This window comes from Acanthisitta chloris, unplaced genomic scaffold (assembly GCF_000695815.1).
Source record: "Acanthisitta chloris isolate BGI_N310 unplaced genomic scaffold, ASM69581v1 scaffold17822, whole genome shotgun sequence".
Lineage (NCBI taxonomy): Eukaryota > Metazoa > Chordata > Aves > Passeriformes > Acanthisittidae > Acanthisitta > Acanthisitta chloris.
Genome location: NW_008658997.1, coordinates 148755 through 153432, shown reverse-complemented (window position 1 = coordinate 153432; position 4678 = coordinate 148755). Strand labels below are relative to the sequence as shown.

The 4678-nt window shown below is 40.3% G+C and overlaps 1 protein-coding gene across 1 annotated transcript in view; it reads right to left on the bottom strand.

Annotated features, from left to right (window-relative positions):
* The window catches only part of NCOA2 (nuclear receptor coactivator 2), a gene marked incomplete at its 3' end in the record, with an annotated part of 149014 nt that overhangs the window by 4156 nt on the left and 140180 nt on the right, over window positions 1-4678 (bottom strand). The window lies entirely within an intron of this gene.

Sequence of the window (4678 nt, the reverse complement as noted above, 5' to 3'; positions counted from 1 at the left end):
GGGAAAGGCAGATTAAAATTAATCACTTACAGAATTTTGTTAGCTCTACAGAAAGGCAACCGCACCTCAACATAGAGCTTGGTTTACAAAAGTTGCTATATCAAAGTCTACCTTCCATGGATTGTAAAGGACTGCATAAGATGCTCAAATCTCTGGAAATCTCTTTCCCACCATAGGCAATGTCCACAGCTTGCACTGAGATCCTGTATTCTAAGGACTTACATCACAATGCTTTTGGTGGGGACACAATTTGAAACTATACCCATCTTACATAAAACTCAAGTTAGCTCATCTGCTACCTCTGAAACGTGGGCAAAGCATTGACTATAACAGGTAAACAAAACCAAATTCCTGCTCCAAAATGGCAACAAATTAAAGGATTATAAAAAGAAGGGAAAAGGAAATTAAAAGTGGAGTCAGTGTGGTCTTCTTCTCCCTGGTAACTGCAAGAAACATAAAATTAGCGAAATATCCTGTTATATTATCAAGCTACTCCACTAATTTTTGAAAACAGAACTCTAATTGAAAATGGAATCCCCATTCTAAGGTTCAGATAGAATTTCAAGAAGAAACCAATGTTCATGAACTTACTGGACTACTAAACCAGAAATAGGTTTTTGGAACATGAGTGGCATGGGTAAAGAAAATATGCTAATATTGGGAAGACACTGGTTTCCACATAAAGCACGAGCACAGTAGGGTTGATGAAGTATACAAGGAACACCAGAACAGTTTTTGAGCTTTAGGATAAAAATGTACATGCTTAAGATGATTTCTGGAGCAGCACTGATAGAGACTTTTGCCATTGTTAAGTCCCTGTCAAACCATCTGTCTATACTGTCTTCTGCCTAAGAAAGAGGAGAGTACACCTGTGGAGATTAGGATTTTATTCCACACTACCCCAAGTGATTTATCAGAGAATAAACTAGTTTAGCAAGGCAACACCCAACTCTCCTTCACCCCAGAGCTGTCAGTTGGTCCTTGTCACATCTGACTGTCTGCTGACTACTACACCGGCATGTGCTGGCAGCAGCCAGAAGCACAGTGAGAGCTTTTTCACTGCCCAAGCTGCAGTGTACACAGAAGGTGCAGGGTGAAGTATCACCACACAGCCCCACAGTAGCCACTGGGCCATCAGGGAGAGCCTGAGAAGGCAGGTCTACTGCTGAGGGACAGACAGCCTATAAAACAGATCTGTAGCAAATTGAAGACTTTTGTCTCCACTCCTCTCCCTTTTTAACAGTGGAGAACAGCATGAGCACTTGTGGTGCTTGACAGCAACAGCCCTACTATGGTTGGTGCCGCAGCAAACGCTCCGCTCAGTGTCCCCAGCAGGTCTCTCTTTCATCCTCTCCCCTACAGCTGCCGTAACTGGAATAGCAATCAGCCTAATAAAGCTTGATAACTATCATCCCACCAAGGAAGGGGAAAAGGTACGGCAGCGCTGGAAATATTCTCTGCCATTTGAGAAAGGCTTCCTGTCAGTTGCTGCTCTCTGCAGAAGTATATGTTTAAACACACTACCTAGAAGACTGCTATTTTTAGTACAGTGGTGCACTTCAAAGCATTTCCTGCTCAGAAAGTCACACCAAAAGTAAAAGGAGAAAATGTAATGGCTCTGCTGCCTCCCAGCACCCTGATCCCCCCTTGCAGAGGCCATCCCACTGCTGCTCCACTGCAGTTTCCAGAGAAACTGCACACTCCAGTGACTGATTACTTAAAAATACAACATTCCTCAGGGAGAAGAAGTTTTAAATAAACCTGCAAAATAGGTAACACAAGCACATGGCTAATTTTTACATATGGGAGGAAGAAGGGGGGGAAGGATGCAGGAGGATGGAAGAATTTAGCACAAGAATCTGTGTTCTAGTCTTGTACTAAATAGTTCCAGCTTTGATCTAAATTTAGGCAATGAGCACTTCCTGTGGGAGACCATCTTCCAAAGCTGAAGAGTTTTTGATGCTAAATATTTTCAGTGATTTTATAATTGGGGTAAAGTGGTTATTTGTTTAAAGGCCTGGCCTTCAGCTAGTTAAACACTTACATTATTCTATATTCCCCACCATTTCCTCTCCTACTCCACACTGGACTTCTGTTTATTCAGCTCCAGGTTTCACTGCATTTTAAGTAGGTTTTAAGACTCTATTTACAACCAACAGGAGCAACAAAAGCTCTTCTGTCATGTCCAGCAGTCTTCCATCACAGCGATGGGACTGGTTTCTCCATACCTCGGTGCTGAGGAAGCCTGAACCCTTCAGCCCTTACCACTTTATCATGACTCCTGCATGGCTTTGTGGTTTTCTGAACAAACCCAACTCTTGGACCTTTCTGTACCTCCAGTTCCCTCTCTTCTGGGAGACAATTTCTGTCTTCAACTTTTAAGAAAAGGCAATACATCCATAGCCCATACTTCAACCCCCTCAAATCCCTTCCCGACCTCAGAAACATAAAACCTAAAAATAAAAACTGAATAGACTATTCACCGTATGAAGTTCATAATTCTGGAGACCTGATTTTTCAACTGCTTGAGGTTGGCAGTGCTTGTAGCCACTGAAGTCTCTTTCATTAAGCTGGTCTTATAGTTAGTTACATGTTTACATTTAGGGTGAGACACAACTTGCCTGTCCTAAGAAAGAAAGGCAGCAAGTCTAAACTGTCCGTCTAGGCTGCCACTCATTAATGGGAACATCACTAGAGAGCAGCTTACCTTCTTTATTTTAGACACACATTAGGATAAGATTAAAAAAAAATCCTGGAGTATTTTTCTGCTTTTCTATCAAGGGGAAAAGGAGCTCATAGGACTACTTTGGGCTAGATGGGACAAAACTTGCCCTCTGTGAATGGGTTCACAAGCTAAGCTGCTCCTTGTGTACTCCACAGAGATCATGAAAGAGGAAATTTTAATTCTTTCAGAAATTTAATTTTTGAGGTATAAACCATCTGAAGGCCATGATTTTAATCTACTAATGACAGACATTTTTTCGTGATTACCGAATTCTACATTCTCGTCCAGTACCTAATATGAAAAATTGAAGATCTCTGTCTTCAATCTAGTATTTACTTCAATGTGTAGGATACCACTGTAGGAACTGAAATTTATCAGATGTTTTTAAAATAGTCCGTTCTTGCCAGTTTAGGTGTGAGTTTCTGAATATCTGTTTTTCTAGCCTAATGAAGTATAAGTTATCACAGAGAATCTATGCCCTAACTCTGCAGGCACCACAAAATAACAGCTTGTATTCAGAATTAAACTAACATCCAGACTTGAGGATAAATCCCTGTAGAAATTAGTGCAATTTGGCTCAGTTTCCCCTAAAGCATGGGAAGGACTGAAAAAACACAATTGCTCCTACAAAATGGCAATAGCTGTCAAATTCTGTTGAAACAGAAGAAGCAAAGTAACCTTAGAAGATGCCTGGATAACTGAGATTTTAACAATGCTGCATCCACACTGTAGTGGCCTGTTTGGCCTCTTATGTTTTGTGGTTATAACCACTGTTGAAAGAACTGTCTACTAGTTTTCTACTGCCAAAAGGGCAAATAAAAATAAATAATAATCCAATGCTGTGACTTGGGGCTAAGAAAACATTGTCTATCCCTCGTATTTATAGACACACAATAAGAAAATACAATAGATTCAGAAAAACAAACAAGCTCAAACCCGGTCTGCACATTAAAAATAGACAATATTTTAAAAGTGAAAGATATGGCTGGAAATAAGAGTCATGAACGTTTGCACAGTGTATGATCTGATCATGATTTACAAACCAAGGCTTCATGCACAGGGCTGCCTAGGGATTAATGACCAGCTGGGAGAGTTGATAATGTAGGACAAAGCTAAGGATCATTAACTCCAGCTAGTTATAACCTCCCCAGAAAATGCCTTACACTAAAATTGATATTGTAATTACCCATTTTATAAATAAAATAACCAGCAATATTGGAGTGGCATATTGCTTTAGCTGCATCCCTTTTTCTTGCAAAGCTCTGAAAACTGGAGCACTCTGGGTGATTTTTCTATGTGAATTCTGCATGAAAGCCAGTGAACTAGCACTTTTTAGCATAGTTCCTAACAACACACAGTTTATTAGCATGTTGAGCAGCAGAGCAACAAACAATCTTTCACAGAACACAAAGAAATTCTGAATGCAAAATGCAACACAGATAACCTTGCACGGGGAGACCTGATCTCTGCACTGAACGATTAATCAGCCACTGGAACCAGGGCTGAATATAAAGAATTTTTAAGTAAAAAAAAAAAAAAAAAAAAAGAACAAATCCTCCCTATTGGCACAGAAACAAGGGAAGTCTATTTGTTTTGATTTTAATTTGCACATCAAGTGTAACACAAAGACCACTAATGCAAAGTCCTTTCAAACAACTCCTGTTTTTGAGCATGAACCTGCTTTTCATGGAAGGAGTGTAGATGCTATGCTGGGCTAGGTCAAGAGCTCATTTTGCACACAGCAGTTCAACAACAGCCTGTGGGAAAAGCTGTCAATTAGTTAGCACTAACCAACAGTCACAAGTATTTTCTCTTCACCTGACTACCATCTCTGAAAGGTCCCGTGTGTTATCCATCTCCTCCCAGAGTCTGTGCTTTTAGACACATGATCACAACTTAGTAACACCAACTAGAAAACTGAGTGAAGGCTGGATTTCAAAAGACAGGTAACAG